Here is a 20,901-nt window from a genome sequence, read left to right on the forward strand (position 1 = left end):
TTTATTAATGTAATGTTAAATTTGATATTTATTGATTAACAATTTTATCTCATCATATTTGAAATTCATTTTTGATTCAATACTTTCTCGAGAAGTTGTAACATAAAAGCTTTTTCTTTGTTCTCAGTTTCTATTCTTTCCCTGCGTTCTTCTCTCTCTAACTCAAATCTTTCTCTTTCAAGTTTAAGCTCCTCGCTCCTTAACTTCAACTCTTCTCTCTTATTTTCGTTCTCAATGTTGACCTTTGTTTGTAAGTATTCCATGACATTTGTAGAAGATGTTCTTTTCTTTGGAGTTTGGTTTTCTTCTTCATCTAAAATAAAAAAGTTGAAAAGTTTATCATACTGAAAGCAACGAAACACAGAACATATAAAACAGTTTTAGAACAGTGTTGGCATGAGAAAATTAATAATTAAATTCTATTCCAAAATCGGACTTAAGATTCGGTGTTATTTATCTCATTAAAATAAAGCTCAAGGTACGCCCATGTTTTCTCTGTTTTATTTACCTTTGCTCAAATTTTCAAGAGCTCTTTTGCGTACGTCCTTTCCTTTCTGATCATCCGCCGACTTCTTTTCTTTTTCAGTTTCCTTGACTTTCTCTTCCTCCTCTTTTAATTCTAAAATGTCGTCTTATAACGCCGTTTTCTCGTCATATTCTTCAACAACACCTGACCTAAATAGATCACATGTAATCTTTAGATTTTCTTGTAGGTTTGGTTTGATAAACGTATACATTTGGTTCATATAAACTTTTATAATTAAATTTTCCGTCAGTGTAATTACCCCTGCCTCCTCAACACATCTTAGATTAGTGCTTCATGCATATACATGTATTGTAATCATAACAGAATTTATTGTTTAGTTTTTAAACATTATGCGGCACCGAAGTCATGAAAATTAATGTACAGCTAAAATACAATTAAAATTATTTAGAAATTCATATTCATGAAATTAACTTGAGAACTCTATAGTATAGTATAATTATAATAAGATTTAGCTACACTACATTGATATTCAATTAATTTTGTTTTTACTTTTTCTTGCTTTCGGCATTGCTCTTCTTATGATGGTCCAACATTAGATTCGTCCTTTCCCTGACCCGTCTGCCATCCACAACAAAGCTACCCCTGCTGACCGTATCGCTAATTTCCGGTCTTTAAATGGATTTTTTGCTAACACTTCTTTCAAAAGTGACAAATCATCATTCTCCGAAAATCGTATTTGCTTTTTACGCTCCGAAATGTTTAACTGTAAAAAGAGAAGAAGTGAAAACATAAACAGAGCATCTCTCTCTCTCTCTCTCTCTCTCTCTCTCTCTCTCTCTCTCTCTCTCTCTCTCTCTCTCTCTCTCTCTCTCTCTCTCTCTCTTAAAAAGCTATGCTATTTTTATTTAACATAACTTTATTTACATTTAATAACTCTTTTCTATAATTTGAAAAGTTAATTATACACGATTAGTCACAGCTCAGTGTGTTTTAGAAGCCTATAGGCCTAATTAAAGACGATAGAGGTGTTTTAAACACTCGATAAAAACAAAATTTTTAATGAAAGACAAAGTTTTTTGTAAAAAAATCTCGTAATAAGTCTCCAAGTTTAAGGAAAACACACACTTTTATCACAATATATAATATTAAAGAAAATATAAGCTACAAATTTGCACTTACGGGTACTCGCTGTTTCACACGTTTACAGCAACTTGTAGAATTTCGTAAAATTGATGACGTAATGCGCACATTTCCGGGGGGAATCCCCTGCTACACGTACGCGTACACGTCGGTTTGCTAAACCTCTCTAATAATATTATCTTTGCTTTTGAAGATATCATTACTAAATTCTTTTTTTGATAACTTATTAAGAACTTTAAATAATAATATTGCATTTACCGGTATATCAATGCATTTTTATACAATTCGTGCACATTGAAAATGTATTTGTCACTAAAACTCTGAAGTCTTTTTAGCGCACATTCATGTTTTCTGAATAAATCATATCTTAATCTTGTAAAGAACTACATGTACAATTCAAAGAATGTTTCTAAATTTATTCATTATCAATAACTAAGTACAATGAACATGGCATTTGTAAAATGTATGGTGCCAATATAAGCATGCTATATGGAAAAAAAAACTTTGCCAAAAGTCGATCTTTCTTTTTTCTTATTTTGCTTTAATTTCTTTATTCTTCTTTGCATTTACACATGATTGACACTTTAGTGTTTTCATGTCAATGTTTATCATATTTTACTTTGATTTGTTTTTAATTCTTCATGGCTTAAATTGCTTAATTCTATGTTGCTTTAATATTTTTTAATCCATAATAATTTGAATTAATTTCTTTTATATTTACTCTCACTTGTTCCTTACTACATTAATACACATAAAAGTGTCTTTCTTAAAAACATGAATTCAATCAAGTCGTTTAAATGAAAAGTCGCATATTTATGCAAAGCGGTAGAACTAGTGTATTTGCTGCAATTGCTCCCCCGTTCCGGTTGATGAAAATGCGCAGCAAGCTTAGTAAGATCGAGACGTTTCGCTTTTAGAGAGACAATTCGCGCCAGTCATTTTGCTCCTACGTGCATCAATAAAAGATACACCGAGTTCACTAAGTTCTAAAGTAGTTTGTTTATTTATATCCATATAATGATAATTATCATCTTCGCAAGTTTGGCATGGATCACGATAGTCTGAAAATTAGCGTAGAATTCTGCAAAACTAAATGGGGACTTCATCTTGAAAGTAAGCATGATAATTTGCGAGACAGATAATTGTACATTCCAATTAATTCGTAAATGTGTTTGAATTAAAATTAAAGTTAAAAAAAAAAAATGATATTTATATAGTCAAAATATGAAAGAGATATGCTTTATTTTGAATTCAATTAAATTTGTCCAGGATCGAAACGTATGTTTCTTTTATCTCACTCTTATTGCAATAATTAAAACTCTACAGCATACTGTTAATTTTGTTTTCTTTTTATGTTTTAATCAATGTGTAACGTTGCTGATATTATAGACTTTCATACTTTACGCGAACACTCGCGTGTATTTCGCATTGTTTCTGCTTTGTGAGAAATTGCAAGAATATGAAATCATGGAAATCGCGAGCAACAATATTTTTCATAAAGTTAACTGACAACAGTGTACTGCATGTATGACAAATAAAAGCGTAGTGGAATAAAAAACAAAAAGTGGTTCCATTTGAATGGGAGTGATATGGAAATGATAAATTGCAGAGGATTGGAATCGTGAACCTTGATTTATTTACCCCTTCCACTCGACATTTCTCATACTGAAATCTCAATACAAACACTAAAGCTTGTGACTTTCTTCTCTCATAGCATTTTCTTAATGTTTTTGAAGCATCCACTATTTTTGTCAAGACACGATTGTTCTTTATTTACATTTTTAAGTTCCTGAAGCAATAAATTATGATGTGATTTTGTCAAAGAATAAAATCGGGCAGAAGGTAAATACTCTCAGGTTTAATAAATACTATAGTTTATGTCAAAATTTAATTAGATTATAATGACTCAAAATGTGTACTCCTGTTAATACAATGAGTTGGCTAATTTGTTACATGGGTTATTTGTGTACACGTGATTAAAAACACACGTTAATACAATGAGTTAGCTCATTGGTTAACATGGGGTATTTGTCGATACATGAATAAGTTAGCGTTTATATACATGTATGTAGCTCAAATGTCACAGAGTTTGTAATGGTAACACACTAACTTTTTTTTTTATTTAAAACTTCTTTCATGTTTTTAGCGTTCTCTTAAATTACTAGTGTCTTATCTGTCGGAATGCATCTACATGTATTATAAAACAGACTGAGCAAGTTATATTCTTATTGCTATTTACAATAGATCTTGTACCCACCATTTACATGCATATACCCTTTGTCATTCAGAAACTTTTCCCCAAGAAGTGGGTCAATACCTCTCTCCCGCATTGTTTTTCAGTAATTTAACTGACAACAGTGTACTGCATGTATGACAAATAGAGTCATAGAATAAAATCGGGCGGAAGTTACATACTCTTAGGTTTAATAAAAACTATAGTTTACGTCAAAATTTAATTAGATTATAAGATTAATGACTCAAAATGTGTACACCTGTTAATACAATGAGTTAGCTCATTTGTAAACATGGGGTATTTGTCGACACATGAATAATTTAGGGCTTATATACATGTATGTAGCTCAAATGTCACAGAGTTTTTAAATAGGTAGCACACTAACTTTTTTTATTAAATGTTTTTTTCATGTTTTTAGCGTTCTCTAATATAACTAGTATCTTATCTTCCGGAATGCATCTACATGTATTATAAAATAGACTGAGCAGGTTATATTCTTATTGCTATGTACAATAGAGCTTGTACGCACAATTAACATGCATATACCCTTTGTCATTCAGGAACTTTTTCGAAAGGTGGGTCAATACCTCTCTCCTTCCATTAAAAATATATAATAAGAAATCAGGCTCCCAAAACCTTTGGACATCCAATTTAATTAAAAAAAAAAATCTCATCAATTATAAATACTTATTGTTTAATTCTTTTGCACGGACTTTTAATCAATGCTAGCTTTAAATAATCTTAACCAGTACATGTACACTGCTAGCCTACATAAGTATTTGAAATATTAGATCACTTAATCGCTGCACAAATAGGTTCTGTAAACGTAATTTCATTGATTTCATAGATAGCATACCATAGCATAGCTACAAGACGGTAGCTCCCGGTCTGTAAAAAAATTGGATGGACGACCTGGAAGCTACAGGGCCACCCATTGAAAAAAATGTGCATTCAATGCGCACAAAAACGTGCGCTAGTTTTGGACTGATTAACCATATTTATACGCAAGTTCTTTGAAAACTTGCGGTTATTAAAATCTCGCTTTTCTTTTTCTGACAGTAAACAAAATGGAACCATGATAAACAAAATTGGCTTCGTGATTTCATTTTCTTGCGATTTGATGCAAAACTATTGAGTCGCAAAATTAAGTACTCGCATAACTACATTACTTTTATCGTATATTTAAGATTCCTTTCTTCTTGAATTAAAAAGACATGTGTGTTTTACTTCATCGTTATTGTATCGTGAGAAAATAAGAAATAACGTTGATTGTGACAGTTTAAGTACATGAAAATTCCTTTCTTATACCTAATTAATATAATTAGGAGCTTCCGCAAAATGAAGAATCTTACAAACTTAATTAATCTGATATCGTTTATTTGTATCATGTACATTTTGATTAACAGTAATTGATACGTTCTGAAAACCACTTATAATCTTCGGCTGACTACGTATACGGTCTTCGTGGAATACGAGGTAAAAGGGACTCTTTAATATACACGGAACACATCATCACTTTCTCAATATATTTTTAATGGTTTACAAATTTCAGTTCATTTTAACATGAACAGACATAACTATGTCAAATACTAGTAACCTCTCAAGGGGCCTCACTTATAAATTGAATTTAGTTTGTGGCATCTTCTGTGATAAAATTTAAAAAAAGAGAGAAAAGACAAATTACATACCTATTAAATAATAATTCTGGTTATTTTAGAAAATTTGAATATTACCTGGGAGAGTAGAAAATAGATTAATAGAAGACATATATCTATCAAAAACCATGTCCAGGAGAATCGTCCATGCCATTGCAAACCATGCGTGTGTTTTGTTTATAATAAATACGCTGGAGTTACACTGTAGTATAAAAGGCAAAACCCTGAAACAGGGTGCGATGTATATTTTTATGCACCATAAATAATTACTATTTCTAATGAAATAATTTAACTGCTTTGATGGGAATTTGTAATTTTATGAAAGTTTAATATATATATTTATGAATAGTACAATAATACCAAACCCGATCGAAACATTTTCAAGTCGGTGTTTAAGGTGCCTCACTACACCTTGAAATGGTTTCTCAAATCAATAGAAAATTACTTGATTATGATAGAGAGCAGGATTGACAAGTTGTATATATGTCAACTAGGCGAAAAAATGTGCAATTTTAGATGAAGAATGATATTTTCAAAAATTTCTTTTAGTAAACATAAACAAAAGCCCCAATCGGATTTGAACTCATGACCTGCATTTCACAAGCCTGATACTTTAACCACTGAGCTATGACTATAAACATCTGAATCGATTGATACAAACAGTTTAGCAAAACATTTGAATCGCCATCTTGTGACGTTGTGTCTTAAAAAGTATAAGTCTCGGTGTAGTGAAGTACCTTAATAAGATGCGCCATACGGTCTATAGTTTCCGTCTAAATTTAATTAGATTATAATGACTCAAAATGTGTACACCTATTAATACAATGAGTTGGCTTATTTGTTACATGGGTTATTTGTCAACACGTGATTAAACACACATGTTAATACAATTAGTTAGCTCATTTGTTAACATGCTTTATTTGTCGACACCTGAACAATTTAGCGCTTATTTACATGTATGTTGCTCAAATGTCACAGAGTATTTAAATAGGGAGCACACTAACTTTTATTATTAAAAACTTCTTTCATGTTTTTAGCGATCTCTAAAATTACTAGTATCTTATCTGCCGGAATGCATCTACATGTATTATAAAACAGACTGAGCAAGTTATATTCTTATTGCTATTTACAATAGATCGGGGGGCACAAATTATCTGTATAAATTAATTGTGTTACTTTGTTGATGGTGAAACATGACAATTAACAATTGCTACAAAAGTACTATATTGTATAGTGAATTATATATATTTTTATTGGAGGGAGAGAGGTATTGACCCACCTCTTCCGAAAAAGTTCCTGACAAGGAGTACTGTATATGCATGTAAATTGTGTGTACAAGACCTTTGGACATCTAACTTAGATTTGAATAAAAAAATAAAATCTAATCAGTTATAAATACTTATTGTTTAAATTTTTTGCACGGACTTTTATTCAAAGCTAGCTTTAAATAATCTGAACCAGTACATGTACATTGCTAGCCTACATAAGTAATTGAAATATCAGATCACCTAATCGCTGCACAAATAGGTTCTGTAAACGTAATTTCATATATAGATTCTCATTCGTCGTATACCAAAGCATACCATAGAATAGCTATTATACTGTAGTTCACGATTTGTAAAAAAAAAATGGATGGACGACTTGGAAACTACAGGGCCACCCAATGAAAAAAAAATGTGTATTCAATGCGCACGAAAACGTGCGCTAGTTTTGGACTGATTAACCATATTTATACGCACGTTCTTTGAAAACTTGCGGTTATTAAAATCTCGCTTTTCTTTTTTCTGACAGTTAGCAAAATGGAACCATGATAAAAAAAAATTGGCGTCGCGATTTCATTTTTTAGCGATTTGATGCAAAACTATTGAGTCGCAAAATTAAGTACTCGCATATCTACATTACTTTTATCGTATATTTAAGATTCCTTTCTTCTTGAATTAAAAAGACATGTGTGTTTTACTTCATCGTTATTATATCGTTAGAAAATAAGAAATAACGTTGATTGTGACAGTTTAAGTACATGAAAATTCCTTTCCGCAGAATGAAGAATCGTACAAACCAAATTAATCTGATATCGTTTATTTGTATCATGTATATTTTGATTGACAGTAATTGATACGTTCTGAAAACCACTTATAATCTTCGGCTGACTACGTATACGATCTTTGTGGAATACGAGGTAAAAAGGACTCTTTAATATAAACGGAACACATCATCACTTTCTCAATATATTTTTAATGGTTTACAAATTTCAGTTCATTTTAACATGAACAGACATAACTATGTCAAATACTAGTAACTTCTGTTACAACGCACTTTGAAAAATTACGCATTTTATTAATTTTGGGACTAGGTCAACGCACTTTTGGGACTAGGTCAACGCACTTTTAAAAAAAATACTTTTTTTTCAAAGTGCGTTGATATCGTCGATATAAACGCACTTTGAAAAAAAAAGGTTCATGGTTTAGTGTAAATAGTTGATAGTTTTATACACACGTAAATAAATTATTGTTTTAACTTTGTTTAGCTTAATGTGATATATTTAATAAAAAAGAACTCATTGCATTCTCAGGTAACTTGATTTTCTAGATGAGAATTTTTTTTCTTTTCTCATAAGACAATAATTATCACAGAAAAAAAAAATCGGGAGGTTTGAATTATCCAATATGACATAAACTTCATCGCCTAGCAATTGCATTTTCCTTTTTTTTGAGTATGCAGCAGATTTACCTTTTATCTAGTATGTTGGGCTATGCCCTAACGAATATGATTTATATATATGAATAATGGAGATCGATGTATAATAAATTTCAACTAGCTTATTACAAATATGATGTGAAAAAAGAATACCTTAGTTATGTTTATCAAAACCAATATGAACTTTTAGAAGATCAGTGCGAGAAAATTAACCCACATCCTAATGCTTGTTTTTAATTTTATAATAATTTAATGTTCGTTAATGTTAATATCCTTTTATTGAAGTGATTTATTTGATTAGAATACGAAAGAGGGTTACAGTAACTGTTGAAACACATAGATTATTTAACATACCAATGGAGAAATTATTGTTCGGCCAGCACGTTTTTTCAATAACACTGCATGTACTTTGTAAGCCTTCAGACTTTGTTTTCTTCTGGCGATGATATTCAACTCGAAGTCCAGTACTCCTTTGAACAATAGTTTATTAATCGTGATTGTATAGTTAAGATTACAACAATCTAAAGCAGCCCAAATCAAGAGTCTCGGAATCTAACTGCTCAACATCATTTTACATAGGTATATATAACATTTTACATATGATGGACAGTTTTGACTAGTTCGGCCCATTTACGACGATCATGAGTGAACATTTAGTGTTCAAATTAAGATTAATATTTTATTTCTAAATAAAGTAACAAAACTGTCAAAACTGCCAATCAAAGAGTACGGATGCAGGATTTGAGTCTCCGAGTCCTGGGTATCGGAGTCCCCCACTTAGTATGAGGCATCACTTACTCATAATACGTTCATTCATACATGGCATAAAAGGTTACAAAGGTTAATATATAGAATACACAATACATGACTCAATATAGAGTACCAGAGCTATCGTTGCAGACACAGAATCGCCAAATATGTTACTTGTTTTTAAACTCTCAATTTGGATATTATTATGCCCGTATCATTTGCCCGGTTTTATAACATCAATTAGGAATACTACGCAGTGCTACAAGATTCACAGAGATCATTCTATTAATTATCATTAACACCATTCAATGCGCAGTACCTAGGTACACTTAAATATCATAGTGGTCATTATTTAATACTAGCAATTTAAGGTCATACACTGTTTACACTTGAGCAAATAAAATAAAAGGTACTAACATGATGAATATACACTGAACTTGATAACAATAGGTGACAAACTTAATTTAACGCTATGCACTGTACAGCTGCTGTAGTTGACAACATCAAAATGTTGATAACACTGATTGCATAATACACGAACAACTAAATTCTGTAAAATGTAAATAACAAAAACAATAACATACAAGTTAAAATGCATACCTTGTTGTCTGCATGGTACCGTATGCATAAGGTAGAATAAATACGCTGTATAGCACAGGCTTTCACATTTCTGCAGTGTAGGATCATTCCATATATTGTGGAGATTGTTACTAGCTTTGATGCTGGAGAAACTCGGTCACCTAAAAACAAGAATATCTATTAATGGGTATATCTATTTCTATAATAATGATTACAATACAATCCTATACATTTCTGTTTATGTACTACAAATAATGACAATTTGTGGGTCCAATTTAATATCATGGGCTGCTTATTTTGACAGGTTATATATTTATTGGGACTGGCACTTATAAATTTCACAAAATAACAAAAGAAGACAGTTCATTTTTTTGAGTAAGTAAACTGTGAGGACACTAAAGTGTACTCATTAATCGACTTAATTCACAATTAAATTTGTTCCACAAAGTCTGCAATTCCACAGTATGCTTGATATTTAAGCATTTGAATTTAATATACTTCATATAATTTATAATAAACAAAACATACCAATAGCAGCAAACAATATCTGGAAAATTTCTGAACACTTCTCACTCATCTCTGAGGAAACTTCTCTCATCCAGCTTTTGTTCATCAACATAAATGGGTCTTTCTTGAAAAGAATACTGTTTCTTCCCTTGCACACATTTTCAAGGGACTTCGTAATAGTTGAAGTCATGCTGCAAGGTGATGATGACGATAATGCCTGGCTATTGAAGAAATCTAGTAGGTTGGTCTCAGTATCTGCATCGTCTTCTTTAATCTGCATTGGCTGGAACTTGCAGTAATTAATATGGTCGGGTGCAGGAGTATTGTTGGAGTCTTGAGTACATTCTTGGGTGTCACCGCACGACTCAAATGAGAGTTTTTGTCTTGATTTTTTTGTCCCACCTAACTCTAACTTTCTCAATTTCTCAATAGAGCTTTCTATCTGCTCTGCCACTGAATGTCGTAATGACGACGGTGGAGTTTTGGGTAAACGTTTAAGTCGTTTGTGTGTACTTTCGAAATTCTCGATACTGACAACACACTTTCGCTTAAAGTCCATGAAACTTTGACACTTGCCCACACACGTTTTGCATACATACATTTTATATAATAAAGACGGATCAAGTACAAGTCCTGTGAATTGTTCAATAATTTTGACATAATTCAGTTTTGTTGATCTAAATTTAGCTAAGCAGTGTAATCGTTTAGTTAATTTCTTTGCACACAATACGCAAGCTTGAATATCCGAAGAGAAGTACAAGCATTTCACCGGTGTACTGGAGGCCGCCAGTTTGGTTTTATACTGCTGGGAAAAGTAGTTCCAATGGCGCTTCCCGTGATACAGCCGAGGTTAGATGAGATACGAATCGGCCGAGGTGTGCCGAGTGGTTCGCTACAAGCAGCCACCAGAGATAATCAGATATTGTAAATCCTTGTCTTTAATCACCAGAATATATTATTTTATACATACATGTAATTGATTTGTTGGCTTGTTATTGACCGCGGAAATCACTTCATTGGTGTCGCCGGTAGGATTTCTAGCAGTCAGTTTGGACCGGCGCGGTGCCTAGGGGAGACCGCGCGGTTTGGTCATGTGTTAACTTCTGTAAATTATATGTAATGTTTAATTTTTTTAAAGTTAAATTGTATTTTTGCTTATGTAAATAGCCGTGCTAGGCAACGGCAGTGACTAGCTGTTATTCATACATTTGTTGATATTGGTTGTGGGGGAAAATGGCGGGTGGTCAGGGGTCATTTGGATTAGGTAGGGGCGGTTCCTGAAAAAGAAGTGCCATGGGTGTCCCGGGGGGCAAGGGAGCTAAGCCGACTGGCTTAGCTGGGGCCCAGGGAAAGGATATGGATTCCATGGGGGGCCCTGTACCTGACAGATTTGACCAACTGTTCGGATTTGTGACCCCATTTAGGCCACCGGTCTACAGTACTCGTCAGGCCCGGACAGTTGAAGATAGCACTGTGGTAGCGGAAGTATATATGTATCTTACTAGGGAGATGAACAGAGATGTGGCTGTAAGGGAAACAAATGTATTGCAGACAGCTGAGGGAGAACAGGGTAATGTCGGGCCAGGACAGAGGAACCCTGTAATTATGGCAAGGCCTAAAGCCAGAGAGTCTACCCGAGGGGACCATTGCAGGCACGGGTTGGAGCTATAGAATCCCAGTTAGCCCAGATTACGCAACTGTTGGTGGGGATGTCAGGGTCCTTGGGGGGAACTCGCTCTCAGGGATCAAGTCCCAGGGATAAAGCACAAGATGACCTGCCGCCAGAGGCAGGAGTGAGCTCGCGGTCTGTAGGTCAGGGGAGTGTAGCCACTGGGCACCCCCTAGTGGATGCTAGCGTTCCAAGGGCTGAAAACACTGTGAGCACTGCTCGGGTGACACCAGGTACATGTAGCATGGGGGAGGGTGGCCCTCATGGGGGTGGTTCTCCTGGGCAGGGGCAGGTTGAGGGGCAGCGGCCAGGTGTTGAGCCAAGAGGGTATGGAGAACACCACAGGATTGAATAAATTTTTACGGATGAGGAACGAAATTTTGAAAATAAATTGTTCCGAAAGGTTTGTAGTCTTCTGCAGATTCATAAGTCGCGTACGACCCCATCGAGACCCTCCGGCAACGGCCAGATCTAGCGATATAACCGCACCCTGATGGACGCAGTCCGTTGTTACGTAGACAATCAGGTAAAGTCTTGAGCAAGCACCTTGGGTATCTTAGCGGGTGCATTACAGTCTGCGATAAATAGACACACCGGACATACCCCAAATCTCCTAATGCTAGGACGCGAAGTAAATAGCCCTTCAACTCTGCAGTTTAGCCTCACCCGGGGAATCGGATCAAAATAAGGAGGGAGGGAGAGGTGAACACCTATGTGGCTAATTTAGAAAAAAATGCTCAGGGAGTCCCACGAGTTGGCCAGGGCAAAATTGCGCGCCGCTCAAAAATCGATGAAGAGAGACTAAGATTTTCACATTCGCGAACGGCAGTATAAAGTTTGTGATTTAGTTCAAGAAAGTAGAGTCGGTATGGCTGGGCCCCGGGGTTGTGATAGCCGTGAAGTCTGACACCATCTATGAGGTGCGAGCTCGCCGAGATGTGCTTATTCTGCACCACGACAAGCTAAAAATCTGTGAGGCACGCGAACTGCCTATCAGGCCCGTATGCGTGTCATCAAAGAACCAGGGGAGGTATCGAAACAGTCGTCACAAGAGAAAAACGACAAACGTGGCGAAGAATCCATATTGTCAAAGACCGATAAATGCGCCGTTTATGGGGACTAGGAGCCGGACTCCGGTTTCCCCTGAAACATCGCAACAGCTTCAGGCGTCGGAGAGCCAGGGGCGCAGGAGACAGGGAAGCAAATGATATGAGTATTGTGTGTGTAAGACCAAAACCCCCGTTGGTCTTATGGTACAGTGTGACCAGTGTAACGATTGGTTCCACCCCATCTGTGTTGATAGGGGAGATAAGGAGGTCCGGGAGTTGTCCACATACTATTGCCCTGACTGCACACTGGTAGTAGCGTAGGCTTTGGGGTCTAGGGAGCTGATTAATGATTCAGAACTTCAGCATTGAGGTTAGGTATATAGCACTCTCTTGAGCGCAGGCCCCAGGGGAGTTACCACAGGAGGAAATAAGGTATTTTTACCGCCGAGTGACGTAGATCCACCAGGTGAGTTTGGCGGGGCTGGCAGAAAATGCTAACATAACTTAATGCAATGTTCGGTCAACAGTTAAGGGAAGCTCAGGTGCCGTGGTTCATGGAATGCCACCCAGAGGAACATCACCATGGAACACCAGTGTGGAGAAAGAAGAGCTAGGACTTCGACAGGACGGAAATTGGAGGGGTCATCCTGGACTTTTCTTATTAACTGTGTTAATTGTCTTGTATATTGTTTTTTTAAATGTATATATTGTATAATGTTTATTTTTGTAACTTCCGTGGTTTCTCTAGTCGAAATCGAGACATTCCTCCACAAAATGGGGAGGGGGTATTATGTAGTGTATTGGGGGGGGGGGGGGGGGGTTAGAGAAGCCACGAGAAGGTCTGCTGGTGATTGTGTGTGACTTTTGTAGTCGTTTTATACATAATATACATTGTTTAATACATAAGTGATTGTTTACTTATTTATTGACCGCGGAAATCACTTAAGGTTGATATGTTTATTCCATAACAGTTTCAAGTTATTTTCATCTATCGAAGTGTAACATCATGTTCGGCCACGTTATTACTTGTTTTAGAGATAAAAGGTACTGCGTAGTTTTCCTTAATATGTAACGTTCCTTAAAATTTAAAAACAGTTAAAAAAAATCTATGTTGTATCTGTTTTAAAAAACGCTGTCGTGTGCTGTTTAGAGCTTGTTCAATTTTGGAGCATCTCTATTCTGATAAAAAAAAACCGCTTTAAAAGACGTTATACATGACGCGGCGATGCCATATATTTATCATGTCATAAACTTTAATATCTTTTAATTTATTAAATGACATTTGGTTGTTTTTTAATTCGAGTTAAAGTTTTTGATACGAAACTTTTGATGTATCCTTTTTACAAGAAGTGCAGTGCATAGTGATATTACTTTTGGATCAACCCTTGCACACATTGTTGTCATGTACTTCGTTGGAATTGCAGGACAATTATATTTTACTAAACCGAACAAGAGTTTATGATCGGAAAGATGATTTGCATAAATAATGACAGTTTGAGTGACATCAATAAGAGGCAAAAATCCTTTATTGTTAATAGAAAAGTAATTAAGATATTTCCCATTGAAAACAAAATAAAACAACAAACAACAGCAACAAAACAGAATTTTAAAAAACCCATAATAGTATGTGTCAAATAACTGCTTAATTAAAGCCGGCATGTTGTATGTGTTCATTGACTGCATAATGTTAACTATGTTTCCTGTTGCATCTTTCGTGTTAACTGTATGGAAAATGTACTATTAGAAAAAAAATATTCCTTTCAAATACGAATATGATCATAGTTCCTGCACTCTCCAAAACTGGCGTTTTTATCAATTCTGTACAAATGCCTGTTTTTAATGTTATACATTTATACAACGAGATAAAGAAAAGTAAAAATCGACATAGATATTTTCAGAAGAGCAGAAGAAAGTGGTGCACATCAAAAACACATTTTGAAACAGAAAATAAAATAAAACATAGCACTAAATATTTAATATCGTAAGGACACTAAATGAGTTGAGGTGGGCAAAATATGCGAAGCCAAGTTTGATATCATTGCGATCTGGGAATGACCCAAAAAGTTTCTGATATAAAAGGAATGTTTTCCTTAATAACTAGATGCTGTCATTAGACAGTAATACCCGCACAATTGTTTTCCCCAAGACAACACTGTTTTGTAAAAGTACCAGTTTCAGTAGAAGCGAAGGCTACATGCAATTTCCAGTAATTTTAAAACTTATAATTTTCATAGAGGATGAGATCCAATCCCATAATACACATGAGAAGCCATTAATGTACGATTTGGGGTTGAACTGTTTGCAAATTAATGTGAATGTCTATATTATTAATACAAGCCAAATAAAATTATGCCCCCTCCCCTCGGCGGTTGCCGGCTTTAGCTTTGCTTCTGTGTGCCAAAATCATTGTTTGCATTGATTCAGAGAAGGGGTGGGAGTGAGGGGTCCAGACCCCCCCCCCCCCCCCTTGAAAATTACTTTATATTACCGTAATAGTAAAATTACCAAAAAATACACCGAGGACCCCAATCCCCCCAACTGCAAACACAATTCCAGGTATTACTATGAACCCCCACCCCTCCCCCACACTCCTCATGGATGAATAAATATACATCAGAATATTTTGATAACGAAAGCCTGTACATGTAGATGCAACAAGCAAGATTGTAAACAGTGCAAAATATATAAATGACATACATGTAATTATATTGTGCAATGGTTTTAAATGCAGAACTGCCAGGACAGGACAGGACAAAGATATCATTACTGATTTAAAGTGGTATAAGACACATGCCAATATTTATGTGGGTAAAAGTGCGTTATAATCAAAATTCTTTCATGACGATGTATTAGAATTTTAAAATTTTACAATATTTGTATTTGGCCCCAAAAGAAATTAAGGTTTTAAATTTTTTGAAACTTAAGTAAAAAATAGAAAAGCCCCAGCAGGACTTGAACTCTTTACTTACGGACCAATAGTTATCACTCTTATTAAACCCATTGCGTGCGCTTTACTGTAAGGTAACATTATTTTGGGGGAAAATATCATATTCCCTTTTTTTATACTAGCACTTGTCTTAACTTTACATGAAAATGTTATTAATTTGCCCCCTGTACTTTTGTCGGGAAATGTAATAAATGAAACTGAAAATAAGGAATCTAATTAAATTGAAGTAACAATTAGGATTTTTATTCATGATTTTGAGAATTTGCCCGTTTATCAATTGCTTGTCATGATGCTTTGGTTGAAGCTGCCCCCACACACTTTCAAAAACAATATGTGCTTGAATATCCTTTCCTATTTCCTATGGTTGGAAATTTAATAAATTAATATCATATCTAGTGATATACATGTACATACACTAGCGTTTATGATCAGAAGCGAAAAATTAAAATTCATTTCTTATAAGATAGCCTAATTGAAACATGCAGGCTTCCATTGAATAAATTTGTTTAGTCAGGCAAGCTTTTTGGAAAACTGTTACTTGTTTCAATATTAAAAAAAGATGTTACAGCTGTATGCTGACAACGGGTGATTTCTTTGTTAAAAAGCGAAAGTAAGAGTTATGTACCTACCGATGTCTCATAATATTGTGCTAATATACATGTATTATGCTTGTCTATATAATTGTTCAACATCATAATGATAATCCAGAAAGAGCACAATATGAATTCCTTTAGCTGGTCATCTTAAAAGAAACGTTTATGCATGTTAACTTATCCTTTTCTGCATATGGAAAACATATACCGGTATGTACACAACGTGAAACGCATCTAACCAAAGAGCTGGGTAAAACTAGTATCCGATAATGCGAACTGCAGACTTGTGTTGTGTTCGTAACTTCAGACAAGTATCAGTTATTTGTAACATGCATGTATTTTTATGACCTATCCTCAAAGTCCTTTGCACTATTTTATTGGGTAAATAAATTTGTAAAGCACACATTTCAGCTTTAAAGTTGTACAGGACACCTGCATATTGTGACGTATACTCCCTATTGAAATAAAAAATAAAGTATGAATATAATATTTTCCCCCAAAAATGTTACCTAACAGTGAAGCGCAATGGGTTAGAGCGTTTACATTTTTGTGAAGGCATTTGGATCCGAGGTGTATTTTTGGTAATTTTACTACATTATGTTACGATAAAGCTGAATTACTGTTGGGGGTGGGGGTCTGGACCCCACTTTTTTACACCTTCTCTAAATCTGTGAGCACGATGATGTACATGTAGGCACACGGAAGCGCATCTAAAGCAGGTAACCGTTTGCAATAATCATATAGACCATTATACTTGGTATAATTTGTAATGTTAGGATTATTAATTAACTTAAAATTCACATGCAAACAGTTCAATCCCAAATTGAACATTAAGTGTCGCTCATGTGTATTTTCATAGGGTAAGGGATCTCATCCTTTCTGAAAATTATAATTTTTGGGTGTATTACTGGAACTAAAGTCTTGCATGTGGACTTCATTAATAAATTAAACTGGTACAAAACAGTGTTATTTAGAGGCAAACACTTGATGCGGGTATTACTGTCTAATCACAGCATCTAGTTTATTTTTTAATTTTCTAAAACTGCTAATATAAAAACAATTCAAACAAAAATGTAAGGTAAAAATCACAATTAAACCCGTATAGCTGGTACATCGTCACTCAAGCTGCAACAATAAAAATAAATACACTACATGTGCTACAGTTAAATTATATTGGGAACGGGGTTGACAAAATACGGATCGATGTGCTTGTAACTTAGGATAGTGATGTTTGCATTGAGATCGAATTGTTCCGTTATTTTCAAGAAGGTTAGCTTTTAATATATAGCAAAGATGGCCAGAAAGTTTTCACACTTACTTTCGGTTGCATTATTGAAAGTGGCTGAGGCGACAAGGGTGTAGTGGTATACAAACATGTGTAATTTATAATAAGTTGATTGCACACCAACTAATCTTGATGAAAAAATCTACAAAACATTCGCATATTGTATTTAAGGGGCATATATGGTCACGACTTTAGTCAAATTTAATTTTTCAATTGTTATGTTTTACAATGCGTTTTAGGTTACAGAAAAACTCGTTTAGTACGAAACACGGATATAGCGAATTCTCGGATATAGCGAAGTTTTTTGGAGTCTCCGGTAAAATTCTTAACAAACCTTTGCAAAATTTCACGGGAGCTAGGGATTCCCACAGATGAGTCTCCTTCTCGCTCAAATAATAAAAAGGCCTGCTCACCTTTATCATGCCATGTACAGTGCACATGCACTTACTTTTGATATACATGACTTGTGTTGTTTCATGGTTATTAGATTGAAATGTCGATCGTAAAAGTAATAGTTTTCTACCAACTCGGTATGTAGTGTGGGATTGTTCAGAAACACTGTTAGTATTCTACCTTAGCTTAGTAGTTATGATAAGATGTTCCCAGTAGTTTTTTAATATTGATGACTTAAAATCACATAGGCCTTTCCAATTACTACAATTCAACAATATCGGCTTAATTTCAAAATTGTATTAACGTAAAAAAGAAGAATATAAGAAATATTATAAAGTGATATTGAAATCTATTGTCAACCATTACTTTTTTTAATCTATACCATTAATAAAACCGCAAAAAAAGATAAATGAGTCAAATATGGATATATTAATTTTGTACACCACACTTTCGCCCTGATGTGTACTCCATTTTCGTTCATCTTTTTATTCTATACGATGTAATTTTTATGATGCATAAGTCAATAAAAACCATTGCATTTTCACTGTCAAAGATCTATTGAAAATGTGCACTTATCTATTATTCGTTACGCTTAAGGATATACTTTCAGTCCACACTATGACATTAAATCAGTATATTTAAAACAAATTTAATTTGTTGTAACTACTTCCTATTGTGCATAACAAATGGGTTGAATGAATGTTGGCATATAGGGTTTGATGCTTGGGCGCAGTGACTTAAAGTACAAACGAGGTATAGAAATGCCGTATTCCTGAGTACTCAGAACATCATTCCGGAAAAAAGAAACAAATCAAGGAATGTTTTTTATATTAACTTAACTAGTTTTAACAAGGGTTATAGTTTACATTAATCAGCAAAGTTAACATACATTTACAAACCAGTTACATATGGCCGGTTTTTTGCCTCAATACACCGATTCCTAGTGAGTTGCAAGTGTATAAAACCAAATCCCAAACCCAAAACTGTCGATCGAAATCGTTACTTGACATTTAGAAATATTATAGGTATAGTGTAATTTGGAGGAAAAGAATGAGGACTCATTAATGTCTGACAAAAACTGACAAATTGGCAATGCTGTTAAAAAAAGACTACTCTATCTCTTTTGTATTTACAGATGTAGATTCGGAAAAGTGTCGATCCCGATTCAACGACTTACTTTGTTTACAGTAAACTGTGAGAAAATATGACAAAAAAATGGTAAATATGAAGAAATCAAATTATATGAAATAACAATTAATTTTGCAATGTGTAATTTCAACGATTTTTTTATTAACCAATAAGTGCACTTTCAGGTAGCAACAACACTAATTTTCGATATATAGTTAAAAATGCACATTTAAATGTTAAAATAAACATGCACCCGGTAAAAACGATGTCTTCACGAGGAATCACATTTTCAGTGAATCTATTATAACCAGTGATCAATCACTACCATCATTTTCTGAGAGATCGTTGGTTCTGCGGTACTGACAATTCACTAATCAATATATCACGATTTTTGAATGTCTAGCTCAGAAAAAATATATATTTCCTATTCTCTTACTTATTTGTTCAGCGCTATCAATTAGTGGTAACCTGCTACCACTATGAATAAGTGTAAATGATGTCTTATTGTCAGAAAACATACACTTTATCATTTTATGATGTGTTTCATACTTCTTTTCAACATTTTACTCACCGTATATTTATTGTACATAATGACACATAAACACAGTATTGCAATGTACAGATGCAATGAATCGATAAAAATACAATGAAGTGGACACAAAGACAAAAAAAACATTTTCATTCATTTTGTCTATAAAATAAAAGATAAAAAAGTTTGCATGTATTAGGCAAAAAAATTAAATAATAGAATTAAATACAACCTTTGCTTGCGTTTTTTTCCTTGCGCTATTCAATGTGTTAATAAATGGTTTAAATCATTATAAGTTAGTTAAAAAGTCATGGTACAAAACAATAAAAATGAAATTCATCAAATTCACATAAATAACAACTAGGGATGTCAGTTTGAGTCGATTAATCGGAGGCTTTATTCTCGCGATAGTCGAGTACTCGTTGATTTATTCGAAACTACCTGTCTTTTCAAACAAATTAGTGCGACGGACACATACACCGTATCTTAAACTCTAAATCATATTTACATAAAACATAATATTATGTATTTTTTTTCATATAAATTGAAGTATTTTATCTAAATATCCGTGAGCAAATCTCTTTTTTCTTGTGACGCTGTTACAGAATAGAGCTATCATATAAAACAAATCAAACGTTTTATGTGAATTCATTGTCTCCTGCCTAATCAACAATTGCAGTTTGATTTTCATAAAAACAAATGCTTTGTTATTATTATTGACATAATTAGATAATCAAGCCAACATTTGATCTTATAACTATATGAATCTATAATTGGCATCAATAGAAACATCAAATTTGTCTCCTCAATTACATGCAAATATGAATCCCCAATTATTGTATTCAAAACTAAAGACGAGCTCGTTTCAAGAAACGATTAGGTCTTCCGTCGTAGCTGCGTCATACTTGTGACTATACAGCATGTATATAAGCAAATAAAGATATCAAAGAGTTGTCTATAGTTTGATTCGTCGCATGTTTTTTTTTAGCATGTGCATTTTATTTTGAGAAACTTGTTTAATCATCCTAATTGAGTTAATATACTTGTAGACAGAATATGGACGACGACTATATTCACACAGTGGTTATGCCCGGTATGAAGGTAAAAAGACCAAACATTTTACACGCATTTTTTATCGAACGCAAGCGCCAGTGAATCTTAAAATATATATGCAGAGATCCCGAAAATTTTATAGGGGGTTTTGAAGAATTATTTTGTTTAAGGAGGGGGAACATGCGCGATTCAGAAAATTTTTCCGGG

General features: G+C 34.1%; 1 long non-coding RNA gene across 1 annotated transcript; it reads right to left on the reverse strand.

Moving 5' to 3' along the window:
- Nucleotide 1: 1 nt before the first annotated feature.
- Nucleotides 2–1,480, reverse strand: LOC136274273 (uncharacterized). The gene is made up of 3 exons (XR_010712547.1): nt 1,037–1,480; nt 509–675; nt 2–313 (listed from the first exon to the last, which is right to left on the reverse strand). It is a non-coding gene; the product is annotated as an uncharacterized lncRNA (long non-coding RNA).
- Nucleotides 1,481–20,901: the final 19,421 nt, after the last annotated feature.

This window comes from Magallana gigas, chromosome 4, assembly GCF_963853765.1.
Source record: "Magallana gigas chromosome 4, xbMagGiga1.1, whole genome shotgun sequence".
Lineage (NCBI taxonomy): Eukaryota > Metazoa > Mollusca > Bivalvia > Ostreida > Ostreidae > Magallana > Magallana gigas.